Source organism: Triticum urartu, chromosome 3A (assembly GCF_056163025.1).
Source record: "Triticum urartu cultivar PI428250 chromosome 3A, HENAU_Tu73, whole genome shotgun sequence".
NCBI classification, from domain to species: domain Eukaryota; kingdom Viridiplantae; phylum Streptophyta; class Magnoliopsida; order Poales; family Poaceae; genus Triticum; species Triticum urartu.
This window is the reverse complement of record NC_141875.1, coordinates 498,347,791-498,374,455: the sequence shown is the minus strand read 5'-3', so window position 1 is coordinate 498,374,455 and position 26,665 is coordinate 498,347,791. Positions and strand designations below refer to the sequence as shown.

Genomic DNA, 26,665 nt, shown 5'->3' with positions numbered 1-26,665 from the left:
AATATTAAAACTAAAATGTTCAATAAATAGTAGATAAATCAGAGGCTATGATAAAGTTGTAAACAACATTATTGAAATTTCATAAGTGACTTAAATAACCTCAAACAGTGGCTGAAAACATTATTTATTAACCTTTTTATTAATACGAAATAAATATGAAATGATATTTACCCCAAACTAGTTTTTGGTGGTAGGATATATTGTGCTGTGATTTGTGGTCGAGCTCTCATATTTTACCAAACTCATTTGGTTCCAAAACAATTAGCGAAAACAGGAAATAAAATAAAGAAAGGGGAAAAGGATAAAACGGAAAAACAAAACTTACAAAAAAAGGAAACCCCCTGGATCCCCTGGGACTTGGCCCACTCCCACACATCCGGCCCACTACCCCCTCCCTCGGTCGACCTCCTGTTCCCCCGACTGGGGTCGCTACAGGGGGCGCCCCATCGGACCAGCTCGACGGCGCTGGCGAGTGGATAAGGACGCCGACGCCGCGTCCCCTCGGGCTCCCCTCCCCACTTACCCCTCACTCTCCCCCCCTCCAGAGCGGCAGCGCCCTAGCGCGCCCATGGCCGCGCCACCGTGCTAACCACGGCCACCATCGTCCCCGAGCCCCTCCGACTAGTACCCGAGCGTCGTCATCCTCCTCTACGTCCTCCACGCCGACGATTTGGATCCGGGGAGCTCTACAGCGCCGGATCCCCTTCGTCGTCTTCCTCGGGTCGCCGCTGTCGCCATCGACTCCGGCCACCGCCACCCTCCCGTCTACATCGCGTCGCTGCTGCTACTAATCCATCACTGGGCCCCCGTGCGCCCACACGGTGAGCTCCCGCACCCCGCTTCCCTTTTTCCTTGTCGCCGTAGGTCACGTCCCGCCTCCCCTGCCTGGAGTTGCGCCGTTGCGCCCGAGAACGTGCACGCCCTGTCTCTCGCCATCCATGGCCGCGCCCGCGTGCCTCTAGCTCCTCCCTGCGTCCCCATGCGCGCTTCTGCCGCTGCCCCCGCTGGCCTGCTGTTGCTCGTCTGCATGCAGTGCCTCCTCCTGCCGCTGACCACCGCCGCGCTGCTCACTACTGTTGTTGCTGCCGTGCATGGCCGCCGCAGCCGCGCCCGCGCGCTAGCCACCGTGCCGCGCCACCCACTCCCTCTGCCCGCTCCTCCTCCTCCCGCGCGTGGCCTCGCCGCCGCTGCCTAGCGCCTGCACCGCGCCGTTGCACTCTGCTGCCGCTTTGCTACAAGTAACATTCAGTTACTATAGCTATTGCTAGCTTTTCTAATTCTACATTGATTAGCCATCTGGACAGCCCCTAAACTGCGGCTAAACAACTGTTAACAGGAGCAAGAATAATATTTCTAGGTAGTACACTTGTCAAAGCTCAAATTCCATTGGACCAAATCAATTTGATGCACGGATTAATTCCTATGAAAATCACAAAATGCTATCTTTTCTAAATAGAGAACAAAATTAACCCCTAGCACTGTGTATGCGTGTGTTGTGTGTACATCGTGCGTGTGTGTAGTGCATGTGTGTGGTGTGCGTGTGTGGCCGGCTGGGCTATGCCTAGTAATGGCCGGCCCTTACTTAGATTAGTACTACTAGTAGGTCTTAATTAGTGCTAAGTTAGTCTAGTAGTAGATGACATGTAGGTCCCCATTAAATAAATTAGATTTGTTTAATTGTTTAGATAAATAGTCTATGACATGTGGGCCACACATGCCCGTTTGACTAGTCAAATTGACTTGGTCAATTCGGATTAAACTAAATATAATAAATCCAGAAATTTTAGAAAATACTTAAAACTTTGGAAAATCATAGAAAATTAACCGTAACTCTGATGAAAATACTTTGTACATGAAAGTTGCTCAGAACGATGAGACGAATCCAGATACGCAGCCCGTTCGTCCGCCACACATCTTTAGCATAGCGAACATACTTTCCCGTATGTTTTCCCCCTTAAGCGGTATCACCTCATACCGCGTTAGGGCACCCCTAGCACCGTTACTTGTCATGTCATGCATCGTCACGCATGTGTTTGCTTAATATTTATTGTTTCTTCCCCCTCTTCTCCCCCTAGACACCGAGACTGACGCCGCTGCTACCCAGTACGACTACGGTGTTGACGACCCCTCTCTCTTGCCAGTGCAACCAGGCAAGCCCCCCCTTATCACCAGATATCGCCTACTCTTCTCTATACTGCTTGCATTAGAGTAGTGTAACATGTTACTGCTTTCCGTTAATCCTATCCTGATGCATAGCCTATCCTTGCTACTACTGTTGTTACCTTTACCTACAATCCTAATGCTTAGTATAGGATGCTAGTTTATCATCCGTGGCCCTACATTCTTGTCCGTCTGCCATGCTATACTATCGGGCTGTGATCACTCGAGAAGTGATCACGGGTATATACTTATACATATATACATGCTATACAGGTGGTGATTAAAGTCGGGTCGGCTCGTAGGAGTACCCGCAAGTGATTCCGATGTTGGGGGCTGAAGGGGCAGGTGGCTCCATCCCAGTAGAGGTGGTCCTGAGTTCCTGAAGGCCCCCGACTGTTACTTTGTGGTGAAGCGACAAGACAGGTTGAGACCACCTAGGAGAGAGGTGGGCCTGGCCGTGGTCGGCGTCCGTGGTTATTTCAACATAACACGCTTAACGAGATCTTGGTATTTGATCTGAGTCTGGCTACTGGCCTATACGCACTAACCATCTACGCGGGGACAGTTATGGGCACTCAATGTCGTGGTATCAGTCGAAGCCTTCGTGACATCAGCGACTGAGCGGCGCGCGCCGGGTTGGACCGCGTAACACAACTTCCTTTGTAATGGAGGTTGCTAGGTCTGCTCTCCGGCTGCGTACGCAACGTGCAGGTGTGCAAAGGGGGATGGGCCCAGACCCCTGCGCCATAGGATTTAGACCGGCGTGCTGACCTCTCTGTTGTGCCTAGGTAGGGCTACGACGTGTTGATCTTCCGATGCCGGGCATGACCCAGAAAAGTGTGTCCGGACAAAGGGGTTCGAGCGTGTAGGGAAATGTGGTGCACCCCTGCAGGGAAGTTTATCTATTCGAATAGCCGTGATCTTCGGTAATAGGACGACTCGGAGTTGTACCTTGACCTTATGACGACTAGAACTGGTTATTTAATAAAACACATCCTTCCAAGTGCCAGATACAACTAGATGGAGGTTACCAGAAGCGTAGTCTTCGATAGGACTAGCTATCCCCCTCTTATCCCGACATTCTATAGTTCAGCCCACATATGTTACCCCTTTGGCCATTTGATACCAATGCATACATATGTAGTGTAGCTCCTTGCTTGCGAGCACTTTGGATGAGTACTCATGGTTGCTTTGCTCCCCCTTTTCCCCCTTCCTATACCCGATTGCTGCGACCAGACGTTGGAGCCCAGGAGCCAGACGCCACTGTCGATGACGACTACTACTACTCGGGAGGTGCCTACTACTACGTGCAGCCCGTTGACGACGACCAGGAGTAGTTTAGGAGGATCCAAGGCAAGAGGCCTGCGCCTCTTTCGATCTGTATCCTAGTTTGTGCTAGCCTTCTTAAGGCAAACTTGTTTAACTTATGTCTGTACTCAGATATTGTTGCTTCCGCTGACTCGTCTATGATCGAGCTCTTGTATTCGAGCCCTCGAGGCCACTGGCTTGTAATATGATGCTTGTATGACTTATTTTATTTGTAGAGTTGTGTTGTGATATCTTCCCGTGAGTCCCTGATCTTGATCATACACATTTGCGTGTATGATTAGTGTACGATTGAATCGGGGGAGTCACAAGTCACTGTTAACGATCTTTCTCGAACCGCCAGCGACCACCAGCCCAGACCCCTGCCTCCGCTGCCCCGCCCTCCCCTCGACCTCACACCACCGCCGTGCTTGGTAGTGCCCCCAGGCCATCCCTTTAATCCCGGCCGACCTCTAGATCAGGCGCCAGTAGCTCTAGGCCCCACACTCCCCTAAGATAAACACTGAGGCGCTGCTTCCCCGATGTAATAGGCGGACTAGCGCCTGTTACACCAGGGAATGCTTCCGTTAATTGAGAATCAACTGACCAGGAATATAAATTCAGGGGGGCGACGGACCTCTAGCTAAGGTGAAATAGTATATGAGGAGAAACCTTGTGCATCGCGAGTTACTAGGAACATCTAGTATCAAAAAGAAGTGGTCAACTAGTGTCTTTTGTGGGATGAATACCGTGCAAGTAGACACGTAAGATTTGCACGAATAAGGGAAGAGGAGTACCATTTTCGGTTGCCGGTGTGGTCACCTCCACATGTCGCGCCGATCTTCTTCTTTTTGCCGGGGATATCGATGTTCTGGAGGGTGCAGGCTTGGACGAACCCATGGCCAAATTGTTGACTGTGTTGCCGTGGTCGTATGTCGGTGGAGGGGAAGCATATCCGAGGCGGCGAAGGACGGTGTAGCAGGAACAACTCCGGTGCGGTGGAGGGTGGCGAAGTTGGAGCGGCAGCGGTGAGGCGCAGGACGGCGTGGTTGAAATGGCTCAGGTACGGATGGCTCGGCCTCAGCTCCAACTACTAGCTGTGGAGGGCGTTGCGGTTGAGGTTGTGGTGGACGACGACGTCGGGGTATCGGCTCCGGCGTGATGGAGGAGGGCGGCGGTTGATGGGTGGAATGGGGTGGCGGACGGAGGACGCCGGGGTTTCGCGGCTGGTGGAGAGGTAGTTTTTGCGCCCACAGAGTACGAATGGGGAATCGGACGGGTGGGCGGGGGGAGGGGGAGAACCATGTTTCGGTCTGGGACGCGCTTGTTTTTGGCTTTTTTAAACAGAAGATGGTACGCGCTTGTTTGAAATTTGGGGAAAGTACAAACTTTGCCCCCCTCTTAAATTTCGGACCTACTGCAGGTCGGGGATAGGATGGTAATCCTAGGTGTCCCAAATAGTGGGCGGGAGCGATTTCGGCCGCGCGCATGTGTGCTTAGGTGTCGGTGGGAACGACACCTATGGGATCACAAGAATCCCTACTACGGTTGCGGGGCGCGGGGTCGTGAGAAGAGCGGATCAAACAGATAGCACACGGTTCGTTTATCCAGATTCAGGCCACGGGGATGCATAAAACCCTACTCCTGCTTTGGTGGATTGTATATCTGTGTTCTTGAGCTAGCTATGGGGCGTGAGGAGCTCCAAAAAGCCGAATCCCCCTCCTGGTCGCCTCGGGCCTCCTTTTATAGAAAAAGGGGTTGTCACAGTAGCACCAGGAGGTGGAAAGGGAACAGTGATGTGAGGTTATCCCTCGCATTACATGACAAGGCGCATTTAATGCGTCTTGCCCAGATGTCCTTGCTTTATCGGGGACGGGGGAGAGCCCTGTCTCGTCCGTCGCCGCTCCCTCTCGCGTCGACACGCACCCTAGCCAGCGGCGCCCATGGTGCCATGTAGGCAGGCAGGTAGCTAAGGTGGCGCAGTGGTGGGTCTCCATGAAGATCCGCATGCCGCCACGCAGGTGCCTACCCAGCTGGTTGGGTCGGCAGCTGCATGCGAACAGCGGTGGAGGTTGGTGGCCCCACGGGTGTTCTTGGCAAGGGCCTTGCCGGGGCCCCGGCAAGGGTCTTGCCGTGGCGCCTGCTGTCATCCCCGGCAAGGATCTTGCCGGGGGCCTTGTGGTCCTCCTTGGCTGGGATTCCGCCAAGTATCATCATCTTCTGAAGGGTGTATCTGATCTCGAATGTCTTCACAAAGATCTGCATGCCACCACGGGGATGTCTCCCGAATCCTTGCCCCATGGGGGCAGTGGACTCAAGGGTGACTCACTCCTTAGGTGTGGGGCGAGCTGCCACGGCAAGGGTCTTGCCAGGTTTGCTAAAACCGCCTCCCGGCAAGGATCTTGCCGGGGGGAGTCTGCTTCATCCCCTTTGCTCTTTGTGGTCCTGGTCTTGGCGTCGTTCTGCTTCTCCTGAGCTTCGACCTTACCTTGGCTCACCTCCCTTGCCTTGCTCAGTGTGGTGGTGCCCGTGGCTCAGACTGCCCGTGCACAGTTATAGGGGTACAAAAAACGTACCACTCTTTTTGTACACCGACAGGAGCCCCCGGGCCTGGGCCACACGTAAGCGCAATCGCGTCGTTGGGCTAGGCCCAAAAACGGTGCGCGGGCAGGCGGGGCGGTTTTTACCGCGGTAAGTCTCTTCGCGCGCTGCGCTTCCCATGCTTCCCGCGCGTGGCGCGGCGCGTGGGGAGGCGACGTGGGCGGCATGCGTGGGGTTGCTTCCCGCGGGCATGCGTCACATCACAGTTAATGTGAAAGGAGGCGGCCCGCGTTTTTTCCCCATAAGAAGGAATAACCGTGGGCGCGCTGCTCACTTTCTCCTCTTCCCTCGTGCCTTTTCCGATCTCAGAGCTGCCGTCCCCTTTCTTCCTTCCTAAGCTTTCGCTGTCGCCCGCCGCCGCTGCTTTGCCATCCCCCTTCCTCAGCCCTCTGAACTTCTTGGTGGCCATGGCTCCCAAATTCGCCAAGGGCAAGGGGGTGGCTAAGGGCGCCGGGACGGTGGAGCCGCCGGAGAGCGTGTTGTCGGGGGACTGGACGAAGTCCGCCTTCTTCTTCCCCTCGACAGTTGATGTTCAAGAGCTCCGGGACTCCTTCAAGCCCCTATGGGGAGTGAAGACAGGGGGGAGAGGGTTCGGGACAACCGGCGACGCGCATCATTCCTGCCGCTTGCGCTGATCCTGCCTCAAATCTGTACCCCTTCTTCGTTGATTACTTTTCTTGCGGGTTATGCCCTCCTTTCTCCGATTTCTTCTGCGATGTTATGCGCACCTTCGGCTTTCGCCTCTTGGATTTTACTCTGAATGCGGTGGCGTGCATGGCTTTCTTCGCGCATCTTTGCGAAGGCTTTGCCGGGGTGCAGCCCAACACGGCGCTCTTCCGCCATTACTTCTTCCCTCGAATCCAGCCGGGAGGAGCCGTCTCTGGTTGCGTCACTTGGATCCCAAGATCCAAGGGGGCGTACCCGGACGGTGCCGTGAAGGATAGGTGGGAGGAATGGCATGGCCGGTGGTGCTGGATTGAAGATGAGAACCCGCCGGAATTCTGCAAGGTCCACCGAGTGCCGCCGGACCGCGGCAGCGATTGGAGCGATGTCGACGCCGCCGATGGGAGGCTCACCGTCGCCACCACCAGGATTCTCTGGCTCACCCAGGCCAGACTCACCCTTGAGATGATCGGGGTGGACTTCATTCGCCGCCGGATCGCCCCGTTGCACAGCAAGGGGAGGCCAGCTTGGCTCTTCATGAACCTGGCTGACATTATGCGACTCCGCCCCGGCCTCGATCACAACTTCACAGTGCTGGCGCATGCCCACTTCTGCCAGCGGCTTTTCCAGCTTGATGTGTGTCGCGATGGCGAGGTCGAGCGGACCGGCAAGGCCGCGAGGGCTGCCGCAAAGGTTGGCAAGGCCCTCAAGGGGCCATTTTTCAAGCTGCCAGCGGGGGTGGTCCCGTTGTGCAACAATTCGCGTTGGTCCGAGATCATCGCCATGATGCCGGACTGTAATGCGCACGGCCCTGTCCCGAGATGGAAGGAGCCGAAGGTCGAGGATGTGCAGCAATTCTTCGACACCCTGATCGAGGTGTACGTCAATGCCGACGCCGAGCGGTGGCATATCATGGACACCACCCAGGCAGAGCTGGACTACATCGCCACTAGGGCGAGGGAGGCACAACTTGCCATGGAGGCCGGCAGCGCCGGGGGCGTGGAGGACATGGCCGCAACGGCGGCGGAGGAAGAGGAGCTCTCCCGGTGGGCGGCGGCCTCCGGGGAGGTCAGCAGCGCCAACACTGGATCTCCGCTCTTCAAAGACGCGGCCGACGAGTCGTCGGGAGAGGAGGAGGACGCAGCGGCGGGCTCGACGCCAACCAGGGGAAGAGGGCGAGTCCCGCGGCGGGCTGGCTCTGGTGAGCCCGTCCGGTCCGGCAGGGCTGCGTGGCCTCAATTGACCCTGGAGGGGTCTGGGCGCCACACAAGGGCCACGGCAGCCAAGAGGCTGACGAAGGCCGCTGAGAAGAAGAAGACAACAACCCCTTCCTCATCCGGGCGCGCACAAACCCCGCCGCCTCCTTCGCCTCCTCCGGTAGGCGTCGACTCGGATGATGATGCGGAGCTCCCTTTTGATCTCGGGCCTCTCAGCCCGGAGAGGAAAAGGAAACTGGTGGAAGAGGAGGAGACGGATGACGAGTAAGTTCTCTATTCCTTACTATCATTTCCATTTCCTTGAATTGGGTCGCTTGTCTTGATCCATTTTTGCTTCTGTCGGGAGACAGAGACGTTGGCCCAGAGGGTGAAGAGGGCGAGGACCTCGGCGAGCAGCCAGCCCCCGACTGGGGCTTCAAAGACACCACTGGTGGTGCTGAGCAGCCCGGACAGCAGCCCCCGACGTAGCCCCCAGTGTAAGTTCGTCACCCTCTTCTTACTCGACATGTGGTAGGTGCTCGATGCCATGACGCTGACCTTCCGGGTTTGCAGGAGGGGAGCGGCAGCAGGAGGAGCCACAGAGGGCTACTCCCAACACACCACCCCCATCGACTACGCCGCCGCGAGGGGCGTCCCCAGCAAGGGCATCAGGCACGGAGCCCACACCCATGGAGGAAGAGGGGAACTTGGGCGCTGGTGGCTCTGCCACGGTGCCAAATGCTGGCGGAGAGGGGACTTCTGCTTCACAGCCTGGCACTGGTGAGTCGCCTGTCCTTCGTCTCTATTTTTCCCTTATTCTTTTCTTGGCTTCATTGCTCCCGTTGCTGCCCAGGCCCTCCTTCAACAGGTATGGAGGACGTGGATACCGTTGCTGGGAACGTTGTTGAGGAGGCCGCCAAGGATGTTGCCGAGGACACCGCGGCGGGGGCCACCATGGCGACCGGCGAGGCTTCTGCCGAGGGCACCAGCGGTGGACCTGCCGGTGGGGCCGGCAAGGCCTCCGCCGAGGAAGAGGTGGTGGGTGACCAGCCTCCCTCCTCCTCAACCTCGGGCCCCGGCAGGTATCTGAAGGTGGGCGACGATCTCTTCGTCCACCTCCCAGGGGCGTCAAGTCGGGCGCCCGCCGAAGGGGAAGTTTTCGACGGCGAGGTGCTTGCCGCCACCGGGCTCGAGGTGGTTGATGAGCTGGGGGTTGGTGGTGACGGTTCCCCAGAAGAGCAGCTTTTCCGTGCCATGGGGGCCAATTTCCGGAAGCTCCAAGTGCTCTACCGTGCTCGCCTGGACAAGGTCAAGTCCAGGATGGCAACGGCGGACAACGCGGAGGTGGACTTCAAGGCGCGCGTTGCCGAGACGCAGACCTGGTTCCACCAGGCTCACGAGGAGCAAAGGGCCTTCCAGGAGAAATTGTCCGAGCGCAATGTGGAGCTCACCATGAAGATGGCCGACATCGAGAAGGCCCAGGAAAAGGCGGCGAACTTGGCTGCCGCGGCCGAGGCCGCCCGGAACCAGCAGCAAGCCACCTTGGATTCCCAGGAAGAGGACCTCACCGCGCGTGAGGCAAAGCTTTCCGCAGCGCTCCGTGGCAAGGATGAGGAGCTCGAGGCCCTTGTCACGCGGCGGACTCACGAGCTGGAGCAGAGGCACAAGGAGGCACTCGATGCCTAGGCTCTGGCCCATCTCGGCAAGGTAAGGGAGTTGGAGGTGGCGCAGGACAAGCTGAAGGAGCAGGCCCTCAAGCTGTCCAACGAGAAGAACACGCTCAACAGCGCCTTGGTGGAGGCACAAGGAGCGCTCATCAGTAGGGCTGGGGAGCTCTCCGAAGCGCAAAACTCCGTCAGAGACCTCAAGCTGAAGCTGGAGGATCTCGAGAAGATGCTGTCGGAGAGCAGGGCTCGAGAGGAGACCTTGACCAGGAGCCTGGAGGAGGAGAAGCAGCTGCGGGCGAATGAGGCCGCCTCCCACCAGGATTATGTGGCGGGCGAGAACAGATGGATCAGCCGCCTGGAGGAGGTCGCCGGCAGGGTCACCTCACAGTTGGCCACCATGGGGATGCCACACGTGAGGTACGCCCCTGAGCATAGCGGGACCGTCAACACCAAGTTGACCCTGTTCTTCGAGGGCGTCCTCGGAGCCTTGGCATATCTTCACTCCAACAGGCCGGCCACGCTGGCCGAGGAGGCCCGGCGACTCTGCTGGAGGGTCGTGACCAAGGTCCTCACCAAGACGGCGTACTGGAATCCCGATCTTGACTTCGCCGCCGCGATGAAGAGCTTGCCGGATGGTGTTGACCTCACGGTGCTCAAGGAGCGCATCAAGCCCATCACCGATTGCATCGACGAAATCAAGAGGGTGGAAGGCCAGCGCCGGGATTAGGCATCCCGTTCTTCTTCGCCGCTGCGGGTTCCCGACCAAGACAAATTTTATCTTTAGTTAGAACCGCAGCTATGATGTGATGTAATATAACTTTGAAGTACTCTTAATTTTCATGCATGTTATTTCCCCGTTCGATTCCTCTTTGTATGCGTGCCCTACGTCGATCGGGAAGGCTTGCCGGCGCGGAAGCCCCTAGCGGCGTTTTGGGGACGGATCCCCATGGCCAGCCGGGTACGCGTGCTGCCGGACGAGCCACCTTTCCGTTCTGAACGCAGCCGCTTGAACTGTCGAGCTTGACTCGAGTCAGAATCGGGGGCGTTGCAGATCACGGAAGGCTACTCTGCCATTCTCGACGCAGCCGCTTGAGCTGTTGAGCGGACTCGAAACAGGGCAAGGGCGTTGCCGATCGTGGTAGAGCCCCTTGGCGTGCAGGTTTCTCATACAAAGCAAATATCTCCGCGGGGGGGGGGGGGGGGGGTAGCACAAATAAGGGTTCAGTGCAACTTAGCTTCTGTTTGCGATCGCTCGGGTGTCGATCTTCTAGCCTCCTTTCTTCTTCAAGGGCCACAAAGATGAAGGAGTGGCGGGCTAACTGCTAGAGCCGATTCTCACAATTGCGCTCCCCTACCTGGCGCGCCAAAGATGTCGGTGGGAACGACACCTATGGGATCACAAGAATCCCTACTACGGTTGCGGGGCGCGGGGTCGTGAGAAGAGCGGATCAAACAGATAGCACACGGTTCGTTTATCCAGATTCAGGCCACGGGGATGCATAAAACCCTACTCCTGCTTTGGTGGATTGTATATCTGTGTTCTTGAGCTAGCTATGGGGCGTGAGGAGCTCCAAAAAGCCGAATCCCCCTCCTGGTCGCCTCGGGCCTCCTTTTATAGAAAAAGGGGTTGCCATAGTAGCACCAGGAGGTGGAAAGGGAACAGTGATGTGAGGTTATCCCTCGCATTACATGACAAGGCGCATTTACTGCATCTTGCCCAGGTGTCCTTGCTTTATCGAGGACGGGGAGAGCCCTGTCTCGTCCGTCGCCGCTCCCTCTCGCGTCGACACGCGCCCTGGCCAGTGGCGCCCGCGGTGCCATGTAGGCAGGCAGTCAGCTGAGGTGGCACAGTGGTGGGTCTCCACGAAGATCTGCATGCCGCCACGCAGGTGCCTGCCCAGCTGGTTGGGTCGGCAGGCGAACGACGGTGGAGGTTCGACTGGCGTGGGTCTGATGGTGGCCCTACGGGTGTTCTTGGCAAGGGCCTTGCCGGGGCCCCAGCAAGGGTCTTGCCGTGGCGCCTGCTGTCATCCCCGGCAAGGATCTTGCCGGGGGCCTTGTGGTCCTCCTTGGCTGGGATCCCGCCAAGGATCATCATCTTCTGAAGGGTGTATCTGATCTCGAATGTCTTCACAAAGATCTGCATGCCACCACGGGGATGTCTCCCGAATCCTTGCCCCATGGGGGCAGTGGACTCAAGGGTGACTCACTCTGTAGGTGTGGGGCGAGCTGCCACGGCAAGGGTCTTGCCGGGTTTGCTAAAACCGCCTCCCGGCAAGGATCTTGCCGGGGGGAGTCCGCTTCGTCCCCTTTGCTCTTTGTGGTCTTGGTCTTGGCGTCGTTCTGCTTCTCCTGAGCTTCGACCTTACCTTGGCTCACCTCCCTTGCCTTGCTCAGTGTGGTGGTGCCCGTGGCTCAGACTGCCCGTGCACAGTTATAGGGGTACAGAAACGTACCCCTCTTTTTGTACACCGACATTAGGCAGCCATTGTGTATGAATGTTTTTCGGAGGCGGTTGCGTGGCGTCTACATGAAGCTACAAACCTACCCCATTTTAGACCTTTGGACATCGGGCCGGTAGGTTTCACAGGTCAGAGTTATTACAAAAGTAATTTCCTTGTACTACCAAACATTGGTCTCATGCGGTTTCGGGCAAGTAGAGGCTCTTTTGGCGCTTCGTTTGTAATTTTGAAACACAAGCATTCACGTTTAGAGTACTCTTGAACTTTGAGGATTGACCTAAATAGACAACGTTAAATTTGACCTTGTATGTTTGAAAACCTCATTAAATTATCCGCTTCTTTTTGAAATCTTGACACTTGAAAATCCTATAACTACGATTATTTTGGAATGGAGGAGCTAAATTAGAATCTATTTTGTACACGACTACATATGCTATTATGTACAAAATCAGAGCAAATATTGGTGCCCCCATAATTTAGGTATGATTTACAAATGCCATGATATCAAATTCAAATAATTGAATGGACTTCATGTTGAATTCGATTTTTTAAAACCACCTTAAGTTGAATTCAAATGTATGCTAGTTCATAGGTAGCTATTCATAATGTTCATTGTGTAACTTTCTTATGTATAATGTGCTTTACACACACAACATGAACTATACTCACGTTTATATTCGATTGCTAAAGCGATGCATTGTCTGGAGTTCAAAAAACTAACTATGTGGATCAGTTGTGTCGAATAATAACATAGACACGCTCAAATTCGATAGAATCTAGATGTCTGATGGATCAATGACCGTTCCTTACGTGAATTGCAAATATCATGACCCCATCCTAATATTTGGATACAATTTATATCTTTAATCAATGTGTACAGCAGTCTTGTACGTGTAGTTTCACTCTCCATCGGTGGTCTCTCACACATACTCACACACTCTCTCCCGAGGTATCTTTCTCGCACACATGCTCTCGATATAACCCTCCCTCCCTCTCGTAACTATTTACGACTTTTTTCACTAACCTTTATCACAAGCACTCTTCCTCTCGCAAGCATACACACGCAAAATCCCCATCGACCCTTTCTATATACATAGACCTGCCTACGTGTCTCCTGTAGGGACATTATCTTTAGGCCTATCTCTCACGCATTGTCTCACACCTCTCTTCCTAATCGTCGATTATGATTCTAGCAGAGCATTCTGTAGGATGCCCCTTAAAGTTAGGTTGGATGAATAGTAATATCAGAGATAAAGGGGTTACCTTAGTCCGAGAACCTAGGGTTACAAATCCTAGCCGACTTTGTCAGTGGACATAGAGTCCTTCACTATTATGCTTTGTCTTGTACGACTAGTCATCCATGGGTCTTCCTAAATACGTCACGGGCCGACCAATGTGGCACAAGATGGAACCGAACGAAGGGCCTCACCTCGACCCACCGGACCTCACGCGGTGACACACCCTCTGCCCCCACGTCTCGTTATCTTCTCACACCCACACATACCAACACAGACACCACACACAAAAAATATATTCTCCTGGTGCCTCTATCCACTCCCCCCTTGCATATACACACTCAAGGGAATCTCTCGTCGTGATGTCATATTCGTCTCTCTCTCTACCACTCTCATTTCTCGTGCTATCTCTCCCACGCCCCCCCTGTCGGCCCCTCTATCCATGACTCTCTCGAATGCGTAATACACACACATACCTCTCTAGGCCCTGCCAAATGCATCAACTACACATTCACACATGTTACATCACGTACCCCCATTGATCTAAAAAGCCCTCTCTTCACGTTTATTTCGCACACAACATTCCTTTTGAATAAAGTGTGGCCAAAAATGTTTTAGAATTTCTACATATATACAACATTACAAAGTTATATGGAGGAGTATGAACGCTTGCATTGCATGGTGCCCACAATGATATTTATTCCGCACTGTGAATTTGTATATTTTTATACTATATATAAAGTTAGTCATAATAAAGAGAAACGAAGAGCATCTCTCTCTCCATCGCATACCCCCCCCCTCTACGTCCCTTTCACGTACGCACACAAACTATCTCCAGGTCCTCTAAAACTAAGCCCCCAGCACATTCACACATGTTTCATCTTTCTCTCGCGATATATATAGTGACGATCATTGCATTTGAAGCGAAAGCACGATATGTACATTGGACTTCAGAATCCACTCATTACGGTCACCATTTACAGTTTATGGTTATTATACAGTCACGGGCTCACCGTACAACTCTGTATTTGCTGAAGACACGACTAGTTGACCAGTTAAATGCTCCACGTGGCACCTCTAGTGTTGCATCACATTATCTCACTACCATCGGGCCCACCTGTTGGCTTGTATCTACTCTACATCTACACTCTTATAAAATACTAGCAAGATGCCCATGTGTTTCACGGAACATCAAGATGCATTTGTATGAGTAGTTTATCTTGCGGGAGAAAAGGATGAACAAGGGAAGGCCTTATTTGCAAGTGTGGAGAGGGGTGTGGGTATGTTTTTGCAAAATTGCCATAGTTTCCTTCCTATCTGTCAGATATAGATCGGACGGCCTATAATGCAGGATGGCAGGCACACGATCATCACCGACTATGCTTTTTATAAGAGTAGGGATAAAATACACTCTTATAAAATACAGAGTTGGTGATGATGGTGTGCCTGCCATCCTACAATATAGGCCGTCCGATTTATATCTGACAAAGAGGAAAGAAACCATGACACTTTTGCAAAAAGGTACCCACACACCTCTCCAGATTTGCAAATAAGGCCTTCCCTCGTTCATCCTTTTCTCTCACAAGATAAACTAGTCATACAAATGCATCTTGATGTTACGTGCAACGCACGGGCATCTTGCTAGTAAGAATGAAAACAAATGACAAAAAAATATTGGACGGTGGTTCGAAGTTATGACCGCGGGCACATCGGACAAGGTGGCCTTGTATTGGTATGTTGAGCCGTCTGTTTTAACACACAGGAGCTGGTGTGGTGATTATACACACACGCATGCATGCACACGAACTGCATGCACGCAACACTCACACGAACACATGCACCCATGCACGCACGCAACACTCACACGTACACACGCAGCCACGCACGCACGCAACACTCACACGCACACATGCACGCATGCATCCACACACCAGTACACCACACGATCAACACACACTCTCACGCTCAAGTGCTCAACCTACACGTGCATGCGCACACATCAGGCCCTGACAGACACATACACAACCAGGTGATTCCTGCGCACGGGGTGGAGTCTTGTCGCGCCTGCGTAAATTTGTGTTTATCTGACCTTTCCCTATGCGAACTGACAGGTGGGACCCACAAGGAACGTGGTCACTTTAACTAGTCAACATGGTGCCACGCAAACTATTTGGCCGGTCAACAGAGTGCAATCCGATGCTGAACCATGAGCAAGTGACCGTATAATCACTTCAAAACGTATATAGTGACCACAATCAGCTTATTCTGAAGTTCGGTGAATGTATTACGTGTCGGCGTTCTGGGAACGGGGGTCCCCAGACTTGCCTGCCTGCGGCCTGCGGCGTGGCTTAAAGGGGGGCCCAGCACGGCCCATCTTCATCAACACAGACCCAAGACCCTCGCGAGGGGCCAAGCCTCGCGGGGCGGACGACATGGAGCTTCCTCAGGCACGGCCTCATCAGGCTGGCTCGCGAGGAGGCGGAGAGATCAAGGCGGGGTACCTCACGAGGTGCCCGTGACGCAAGCCATGACGACCAAAGGCGCCAGGCGGGTGCCAGCCCGCGCAGTGTCCTCCTTTCCTCTTTGGTGCAAAGGGGGCAAGCACAGCCGCGGAGTACCGAGGCATCAGGCAAAGGTTGCCATTTCAGTGCAACAAGACCAAGACCAGGAGGACAGCAAGACGGAGGTCATTGTGGAGCCCAAGACGGCGTCACCACCAGAGCTTTGTGCAGGCGAAGACTACTTTTGTCAGGATAGCTGGTATTAGCTGTCCCCCTTCAAATTAGCCTGCCATTGTTGGCTCCCTTCCCGCTCGATATTTGGGAAGAGGACCAGGGCCTCTATAAATAGGACTAGCCACCCCCAGGGGAGAAAGGAGGATAGAGGATGAGAGAGGAGAAAATAAGGATCAGAGGGAGAAGAACAATAGCAGAGAGAGAGAAAGAGAGAAGGGTGACTGAACTCCTCCCAGCAGTTCATCGCCCCAGCCAAGAGCAGACCCTCGCGAGGCTGTTCTTCCTTGTATTGTTTATCATCATCAGCCCAAGAGGCAATCCACCACACCACACACTGGAGTAGGGTATTACACCACAACGGTGGCCCGAACCAGTATAAACCCCGTGTCATTCGTGATGTTCTTTCCATAGCTTAGATTTTAGCGAGGCGGAGGGGTGCAGGTAGGTAGGAGGCGAAATCTCCGTGCGCACCCCAGTGTTCGAACCTCAAGGGTCTGCGGGAACCCGAAATCCGACATTATGCCTTTCTCTCTGTAGGCCATCCAAAACTACATCTCTACACGTTCTCGCATGTTACATCTAACCAACTATGCAATGCAACACTACTACTACTACTACTACACTCTAACACAATAAATCATATGTGTTTTTAGCTTTACTAGATATCATATTGTTACTTAATTATTCAGTTTGCATACATTAAAATTGCCTTTGAAATGTATGGCCAGTATCATATACCGCGCGGGAAAAATCCCGCCCTTTCGTCTTTAATCGGGGTTTGTATCGATGGATCGTGCGAAACAGCAAAACTATAGTACTATATACAGTACAAGTGACAGTTCACTGGGTCGACATGTCGTGTACTCCTCCGTCGTAAGAGTGGAGCGCTCGCTTTCATAAATCTTCTAGTCCCTTTCACCGACATGTGGGGCATTAAGCTACCGGTTCCACGTGCCATACCAAAATACAGTGCAGAGCAGCCGGGGTGAAGCACCCAGTCATGGCACCAGCGTAGTAATGAGCAATGAGGCGTCAAATCACAAAGTTGCACCTTTCCCGCGGTTAAGTTGGAGGGACAAAGTAATAATGCTAAAAAAGAAGTTGGAGGGACGAAGCAACCATCATTTCACTCGTTGCTGAATCCGCTTCTCCCTCATCTTCTTCAAGTTAACCACGTGTTGCTTCTGTCGTTGTTCTGCCTCATGCGGGAAGCGGATCGGCTTGGTAAAGCACTGACATGTGGGACCGCATGTTAGCAAACCGCCAGGACAACGTCCCCTAAAAATAAGAATCCTCCCCCACCATCCACGCGGCAAAATCACCTCCTTTTTACTAATCTCGATTCTATAATTTTTTAGATCAATATAATTGAGATTTGTATAGATAGCACACAGGAGCAAAACCAAGTGGTACGGTTAAGGGCATCCACAATGTGTAGCCAAATATGAAAATAGCTTTTGGCATCGTGGAACCATTGTGGACGGTGTTACCAAAGCCAAAAGGATGGAACCGAAGCTCCCTGATTGATTGATTGATTGAAGGAATAGAAAAATGCAACGTCTCTCCTCTTTCTCCCGTGCTTGGACGCAGGTATAGTATAGAGGACATAGTCTACTCCCTTGTCCGTTCTATCACAAATCACAAAGTAGTGAGGCGTCAAATCACAAATCACAGACGAAGCAACCATCATTTCACTCTTCGCTGACTCCGCTTCTCCATCGTCTTCTTCGAGAAACCATCTCACCGCACTAAGCTGGACAGACAACGCTATTGTGTACGAGTAGTACTAGTACATTTACATGTCCTTTGGTTCAACGGACTTCCTGGATGCAAATAAGGCGGCTGTCTCGGCTTGCAGGCGGCACTTGCGAACGACTTACCGTGGTCTCCCTCAATGGTGTTCTTCGTCGAACCCACTTCGCCAAACCACAACGTTCGAGATATCGTCGACGTCACCGCAATGGGGAAGGAAGTCAAATATAGTTACTACCTCCATTTTTTTGTACACGAGGCTAGTATAAACCACAACGGTGGCCCGAACCAGTATAAACCCTGTGTCATTTGTGTTGTTCTTTCCATAGCTTAGATCTTAGCGAGGCGGAGGGGTGCAAGTAGGTAGGAGGCGAAATCTCCGCGCGCACCCCAGTGTTCGAACCTCAAGGGTCTGCCGGAACCCGAAATCCGACATTTGGCGCGCCAGGTAGGGGTGCGCCGGAGTTTTCTCTTCCACCACCGCCACGGCCTGCCTCGCGATGAGTAGCGCGTCGCCCGCTCCGGCTGCCGGCGCCAGCACGGGGGCCAGGGGGCTCCGAGCCCTGGCCCTAGCCCTGCAACGGGTACGGTGGCCGGACAAGTTCAAGACAACGACACCGCCGCGCTACGGCGGCGCGACAGACCCGCTGGCCTTCTTGCTGGCGAGCGAGGGGGCCCTCCTCGAAGCTGGAGGTGATGATAGGGTCATGGCCAACTGGCTCCCCATGGCCCTCACCGGCGCTCCGCGCACATGGCTGCTCCACCTGCCGGCAGCCTCCGTGGCCTCTCGGGAAGAGCCCCGCAGCCTCTTCCCCGCCCATCGCGCTACACCAACACCCCCGGCCGTCGCGGCCCTCCTGGGCGGCTCGCAGGCGCCGCCTACAAGTCACCACGTCAAGCCGTTCATCCGCCGGGTCAGCGCCGCTTCCACGCGGCAGGGGGCTCTCCCGGACCGGGCGGCGCCCGAGACCGGCCTGACCTTCAGCTCGGAGGACCACCCCTCGAACTCGGCCTGCTCGGGTGCGCTTCCCATGCTGTGCACCCCTACCATCTGCCAGGTGGCCGTCACCAGAACTCTCATTGATGGCGGTGCGGGCCTCAGCGTGCTCTCGGCCGAGGCCTTCAACCTCCTCTGCATACCCCTGGAACGGCTGCAACCCAGCCGGCCCTTCTCAGGCGTTGGGGGCGGATCATCCAGCTCCTTGGGACAAATCCGGCTCCCAGTAACCTTCGGCACCTACAACAACTTCCGCACGGAGCTGGTCGACTTCGACATCGCCCCCATCGGCTTCCCCTACAATGCCATCCTCGGCTACCCAGCACTGGCCCAGTTCATGGCCGCGACGCACCCGACGTACAACCTCATGAAGATGTCCGGGAGTAGCGGTGTCCTCACCGTGCACGGGGACACCGGAGACGCGCTGCGGGTGCTCAAGCTCGCCTTCAAGACGGCAGCGTCGGCACAGCCCGCCGACTTGGAGACCCCCGAGCCCAAGGGGGCTGCACCCGCCAAGAAGAAACTGTTGTTCACCCAAGACAAGGCGGAAACCAAGTAGATACCCGTCGATGAGGACGGGTCCACCAATGCCACTTTCACCATAGGCGCCAACCTCGAACCCGAGCAGGAGGAGGCCCTGGTCGGGTTCCTGCACGCAAACAAGAAGGAATTTGCTTGGGAGCCTGACCAGTTGGCAGGGATCCCTAGGAGTGTAATCGAGCATCACCTCAACGTGTGCCCCAACGTGCGCCCAGTGAAGCAGAAGGCCAGGCGGCAGTCCACAGAAAAGCAGGCCTTCATCGTCCAAGAGACCCGCAAATTAGAAGCTGCTGGGGTCATTCGCAAGGTCTGATACCCGGATTGGTTGGCCAACCCTATCGTCGTGCCAAAGAAGGGAGGGAAGGAGCGCATGTGTGTCGACTTCACCAACCTCAACAAAGCATGCCCGCAAGATCCGTTCCCGCTCCCCCGCATCGACCAGATCGTCGATTCCACCGCGGAATGCGACCTGCTATGCTTCTTGGATGCCTTCTCTGGGTATCACCAGATCAAGTTGGCGGTAGAAGACGTCGAAAAGACAGCCTTCCTAACCCCGTCTGGGGTGTACTGCTACACATGCATGCCATTCGGGCTGCATAACGCAGGGGCGACCTTTCAGCGGCTGATGCACATCACCTTGGGCCTGCAGCTCGGGAAGAATGTTGAAGCTTACGTCGATGACATTGTGGTAAAGTCTCGGGAGGCCAGGACCTTGATACAAGACCTGGAGGAAACCTTCGCGAGCCTCAACGCAGTGAACCTACGGCTCAACCCAGAGAAGTGTGTGTTCGGAGTCCCCTCGGGCAAGCTCTTGGGTTTCCTCGTGTCCCACCGAGGCATCGAAGCTAACCCGGAAAAGGTCAAGGCGGTGGAAGACATGAGCCCACCAAAGACCCTCAGAGAAATGCAGAAGCTCACGGGGCGCTTCATCTCCAAGTTGGGGGAACGAGCGCTGCCCTTCTTCCAGCTAATGAAGAAAAAGGGGCCCTTTGAGTGGACTAAAGAGGCCGACAAGGTGTTCCAGGATCTCAAGAGATACCTGACCAGCCCGCCAGTCATGGTGGCTCCGCGCCCTCAAGAGCACCTGGTGCTTTACCTCGCCGCCACTCCCTACTCCGCCAGCGCGGCCCTGGTGGCGATTAGAGAGGAGCGTCGAATCAGAATCGCAGCAGCAGCCTGGGACAAGGCAAAACAGGAACAAGGAAGGCCCACAGGAACCGCCACCGTGGCTGAGGAGGATCAGCCGCTGCAGAGGAGTGCATCGGAGGCGGAAGAGGCCCCTCTCCCAAACGGCCAGCCTCAGGAGGCCTCATCGCCTCAAGAGACGCCACGGTCTCCGAAGGGAGCCGCCAGCACTGACGCACCCAACCTCGTTGAGCACCTGGTGTACTTCGTCAGTACAGTGTTGCGGGATGCGAGGGCGCGGTACCCCATGCCTCAGAAACTCCTCCTCGCGCTACTGGTGGCCTCGGGCAAGCTGCGACACTATTTTCAGGGTCACCCCATCAAGGTCGTCTCGTCATACCCCCTGGAGAGAGTGCTCAGGAGCCCTAACTCAGCTGGAAGGGTCGCTGAGTGGAACATAGAACTGCAAGCATTTCAGCTCGAATTCAGCACGACCAGAGTCATCAAGGGAGCAGCGTTGGCGGATTTTGTGGTAGAATGGACGGAGGCACCAGGCCTCAAGGCAGATGAGGATCGGTCCCTCTCCCCGGGAAGTGAGGTGCCAGAAGGCTGGGTCATGTACTTCGATGGGGCGTTCTCCAGGCATGGCGCTAGGGCTGGGGTGGTGCTTATATCGCCCACTCAGGACAAGCTCTACTACGCTGTGCACCTCTGTTTCCAGCAAGGTGAAAAGGTCTCCAACAACATAGCGGAGTATGAAGGTTTAATAGCGGGCTTGAAGGCCGCAGCTGCCCTAGGGGTGAAACGCCTCACCATCAAGGGCGATTCGCAGCTCCTTGTCAATTTCTCCAACAAGGTGTACAAGCCGAAAGATGAGAACATGGAAGCCTACCTTGCGGAGGTCCGCAGGATGGAGAAGCAGTTCTGGGGGTTGGAGTTGCAGCATGTGCCCCGTGGCACCAATCAGGAGGCCGACGACATCGCCAAACGGGCGTCCAGGCGGTTACCTCAGGAGCCTGGCATTTTCAAGGAGCGGCTCTTCAAGCCCTCAGCCCTGCCGTCATTGTCAAACACGGCTCAGCCTTGGGAGGAGCTCCCCCAGCCGCCTGCCTTGGGAGCTCCGTCCTGTGGCCCGGCCTCAGGAGCACGCCTGCTCCTGACGATGGAACCTCAGGAGAGATGCTGGATCACGGAGCTCCGGAGTTACTTAACACAAGGGACCCTGCCGGAGAAGGAGGAGGAAGCGGAGCGAGTGGCATGCCAGGCCACGGCATACTGCATCAAGGATGGAGAGCTCTACCGGAAGCGACCAAACGATGTGTCCCTGCGCTGCATCTCCAGGGAGCAAGGGAAGGAACTGCTGGAAGATATACACGGCAGAGACTGTGGACATCATTCATCATACGGACCCTCGTCGGCAAGGCGTTCCACAGTGGGTTTTATTGGCCCACCGCACTCAACGACGCCGTCAAACTAGTGAAAGCTTGTGAGGCCTGCCAGTTCCACGCCAAGCAGATCCATCAGCCAGCAGGAGGCCTGCAGACTATAACCCTTTCGTGGCTGTTCGCAGTCTGGGGGCTGGACATCTTGGGCCCGTTTCCTCGGGCGCCTGGGGGCTACCGCTACCTCTACGTCGCCGTGGACAAGTTCACCAAGTGGGCTGAAGTAGAGGCTGTCCGCACCATTCCCGCGGGTTCCGCGGTCAAGTTCATCAAGGGCATCGTGAGCCGGTTCGGGGTGCCGAACCGCATCATCACGGACAACGGTTCGCAGTTCACCAGTAACCTCTTCAAAACATACTGTGCTAACCTTGGAACGCAGATATGCTACGCTTCGGTGGCGCACCCCCGAAGCAACGGCCAGGCCGAGCGAGCCAACGCAGAGGTCCTGAGGGGCCTCAAGACCAGGACGTTCAAGAAGAAGCTGGAGGCCTGCGGCAGAGGTTGGTACGACAAGCTTCAGTCCGTGTTGTGGTCCATCCGCACAACCGTGACCAAGCCGACTGGAGAGACCCCGTTCTTCCTGGTCTACGGAGCCGAAGCGGTCCCCCTCACGAGGTCAGACATCGCTCCACGTGGGTCCTGGTGTTCGACGAGGCGCAGCAGGACGCCATGCGGGGGATGGACCTCGTGCTGGGGGAGGAACGTCGCCGAGAAGCCGCGCTGCGAGCGGCGTGGTACCAACAGGCACTGCGGCGATATCACTGCCGCAGCATCCGCCCTAGAACTATCGAGGTAGGAGACCACGTGCTCAGGCGGGTTCTCTCCAGGGAGGGGCTGCATAAGCTCTCTCCCATGTGGGAGGGCCCATTCAAAGTTGTTCATGTTTCCAGGCCCGGCTCCGCGCGCTTGGAGACTCAGGAGGGGGTGCCGGTCCAGAACACATGGAACATCCAGCACCTCCGGAGGTTCTACCCCTAAAAAGGCCCAGAGCCTGTGAAGAAGGCGAATGCCTGTGAAGCTGTCGCGTTTTGGAAAAGGCCCGGAGCCTGTGAAGAAGGCGAATGCCTGCGAAGCTGTCGCGTTTTGGAAAAGGCCCGGAGCCTGTGAAGAAGGCGAATGCCTGTGAAGCTGTCGCGTTTTGGAAAAGGCCGGAGCCTGTGAAGAAGGCGAATGCCTGTGAAGCTGTCGCGTTTTGGAAAAGGCCCCGAGCCTGTGAAGAAGGCGAATGCCTGTGAAGCTGTCGCGTTTTGGAAAAGGCCCAGAGCCTGTGAAGAAGACGAATGCCTGTGAAGCTGTCGCGTTTTGGAAAAGGCCCGGAGCCTGTGAAGAAGGCCAACGCCTGTGAAGCTCGCTGCCCGTGACACTCTCACGTAATAATGAGTTGGGGCTGTACACGCCCTGGAGTCTCAGGAGCACCGGGCCTCAGGCCCTGGGGCTCCCTCCCACGCCCAGTGGCAGCACTTAGCTCCGCGCTGGTGAGAAGACGTCGAAGACTAGATTAGGTGCCAGACGCGGCTTTTCATTTGCATTCCGCAGTTGGCTTGTTCCTTCTCATTCGAAGTTTTATTGAAGTTGTTGCTGTCTTTGGCTTGTGGTTCTTTGACTTTTCACTCTCCTGCCTCGATTTCTCTTATGCAAGGCCTCGCGAGGGGGGGGGGATCGCCGAACGCCCTCGCGAGTGTTCCCGTCCTAGTCGTTCAAAGGGTTCGCGACCTAGGTCCTTTACAGGAGCACCCCTCCAGTCCGTGCCCCACGGGCATCGCGACACGAACACAGGGCCTGGGTCGGTCGCCCCCCCACGGCTGGGGCCGGGAACTATCCACACGCGGGCACGTAGCCGGAACGCATGATAACGGAAGCAAAACGATGATTAACAACAATAACCCAAACACGCCCCCGCGGGGCTCCACACTACTGTCTTTTTAATGCAGGAAAAAAGGAAAAGAAAGAACAGATCGGGCGCAGCTCGCCTCACATCGGCCTGCAGGGAAGACTCGAGCTGCCTCCGGGGCTCAGGCAGACTCCCTCTCGCGCTTCACCGGGGCGCGACGGTGGGCGGACACGCTACTACCTCCCAAGCAGATGCGACGGCGTGGAGGCTGACCGCGGCCACCGCTGGAAGAGTCGCCGCCTGAAGAAGAACCGGAGAAGCTTGGGGAACCCCGAGCGTCGCTAGTCATGCGAGCGCTGTCTTCTCCATCATCGCCGGAGCTGGGTTCCCGGCCGCGGTCATCGTCCTCGGGGCAGCACCCTGCGCGGCGACCATCTTCCCCAAACACCCTCACGTAGAGGGTGGCATCACCGTCAAACTTGAAGTGCAGGGTGCAACGACGGCTCAGGCCACACGCGCGGGCAAACGTTTGCCAACCGCGGGCCAGGGCCAAGCTCCTGGCTGTGGAGACCTCCAGTGAAGCCCATGAGGCCCGGCTGCAGCAGCCGTCGGCCTAAAGCCAGAGGCTGCCCGGGGCACCGGCCGGGAGCTCACCGAGGTGGAAGCGAGGAAGCAGAAGCCGGGTGCTAGTCGGCTCCGCCGACCACACGATGAACTCCGGCAACACCTCTGCAGCGCAAAAGCGCGGCCTAGGGGGACACGCGACCGGAGCGCGCCCCCGGCCGCAGCAATCCGCCCGTCGCCGTGCTGGAAATCGTCTCCACGGCCGCGGGGAGCTGCCGTGGTGGCCTCAGGATGTTTGCGAGGGCACCCTCGGCCGCGCTTGGGCGGGGGAGAGGCAGGCTCAACCTGGCGAGCCTTCCCCTTCTCTGCGGCCGAGAACCTCTTCGACGGGGCCATAAAGAAGGAGAAGCAAGGGGGGATAAACTTGAAGGGCGCGTGCCGTTCCGTACTTATGGCCGGCGAAGGCCAACCGTCGACCTCCACGATCGCAGGTAATCATGACCCGCTTTGCATGCAGGGACTTGTCCAATCCGTGCAGTTGCCGAGGCGCCATGGGGAAGTGGAGACGCCCACGTCCAATCAACCGCCACACGGCGCCCAAGGCCGCAGGCTGTTAGGGCCCGCGGCGCTTCGCTCTTGCCCTTCCGCCTCCCTGCACGGCCAAGTCCGTGCGCGCCTCGGGCCCGGGGGCTACTGTCGGTGTTCTGGGAACAGGGGTCCCCAGACTTGCCTGCCTGCGGCCTGCGGCGTGGCTTAAAGGAGGGCCCAGCACGGCCCATCTTCATCAACACAGACCCAAGACCCTCGCGAGGGGCCAAGCCTCGCGGGGCGGACGACGCGGAGCTTCCTCAGGCACGACCTCATCAGGCTGGCTGCGAGGAGGCGGAGAGATCAAGGCGGGGTTCCTCACGAGGTGCCCGTGACGCAAGCCATGACGACCAAAGGCGCCAGGCGGGTGCCAACCCGCGCAGTGTCCTCCTTTCCTCTTTGGTGCAAAGGGGGCAAGCGCAGCCGCGGAGTACCGAGGCATCAGGCAAAGGTTGCCATTTCGGTGCAACAAGACCAAGACCAGGAGGACAGCAAGACGGAGGTCATTGTGGAGCCCAAGACGGCGTCACCACCAGAGCTTTGTGCAGGCGAATACTACTTTTGTCAGGATAGCTGGTACTAGCTGTCCCCCTTCAAATTAGCCCGCCATTGTTGGCTCCCTTCCCGCTCGATATTTGGGAAGAGGACCAGGGCCTCAATAAATAGGACTAGCCACCCCTAGGGGAGAAAGGAGGATAGAGGATGAGAGAGGAGAAAATAAGGATCAGAGGGAGAAGAACAATAGCAGAGAGAGAGAAAGAGAGAAGGGTGACTGAACTCCTCCCAGCAGTTCATCGCCCCAGCCAAGAGCAGACCCTCGCGATGCTGTTCTTCCTTGTATTGTTTATCATCATCAGCCCAAGAGGCAATCCACCACACCACACACTGGAGTAGGGTATTACACCACAACGGTGGCCCGAACCAGTATAAACCCCGTGTCATTCGTGATGTTCTTTCCATAGCTTAGATCTTAGCGAGGCGGAGGGGTGCAGGTAGGTAGGAGGCGAAATCTCCGCGCACACCCCAGTGTTCGAACCTCAAGGGTCTGCCGGAACCCGAAATCCGACATTACGCTTTTCTCTCTGTAGGCCATCCAAAACTACATCTCTACACGTTCTCGCATGTTACATCTAACCAACTATGCAATACAACACTACTACTACTACTACACTCTAACACAATAAATCATATGTGTTTTTAGCTTTACTAGATATCATATTGTTACTTAATTATTCAGTTTGCATACATTAAAATTGCCTTTGAAATGTATGGCCAGTATCATATACCGCGCGGGAAAAATCCCGCCCTTTCGTCTTTAATCGGGGTTTGTATCGATGGATCGTGCAAAACAGCAAAACAATAGTACTATATACAGTACAAGTGACAGTTCACTAGGTCGTCGTGTCGTGTACTCCTCTGTCGTAAGAGTGGAGCGCTCGCTTTCATATATCTTCTAGTCCCTTTCGCCGACATGTGGGGCATTAAGCTACCGGTTCCACGTGCCATACCAAAATACAGTGCAGAGCAGCCGGGGTGAAGCACCCAGTCATGGCGCCAGTGTAGTAATGAGCAATGAGGCGTCAAATCACAAAGTTGCACCTTTCCCGGAGTTAAGTTGGAGGGACGAAGTAATAATGCTAAAAAAGAAGTTGGAGGGACGAAGCAACCATCATTTCACTCGTTGCTGAATCCGCTTCTCCCTCATCTTCTTCAAGTTAACCACGTGTTGCTTCTGTCGTTGTTCTACCTCATGCGGGAAGCGGATCGGCTTGGTAAAGCACTGACATGTGGGAACGCATGTT

The 26,665-nt window shown here is 55.4% G+C and overlaps 1 long non-coding RNA gene and 1 pseudogene across 1 annotated transcript; one reads left to right on the top strand and one right to left on the bottom strand.

Annotated features, from left to right (window-relative positions):
• Positions 1-26,665, bottom strand: part of LOC125546908 (putative amino-acid acetyltransferase NAGS1, chloroplastic) — a 274,358-nt pseudogene that overhangs the window by 143,330 nt on the left and 104,363 nt on the right.
• LOC147980258 (uncharacterized) lies at positions 499-3,725 on the top strand. Its single transcript, XR_015599779.1, has 3 exons — positions 499-821; positions 2,076-2,150; positions 3,397-3,725. It is a non-coding gene; the product is annotated as an uncharacterized LOC147980258 (long non-coding RNA).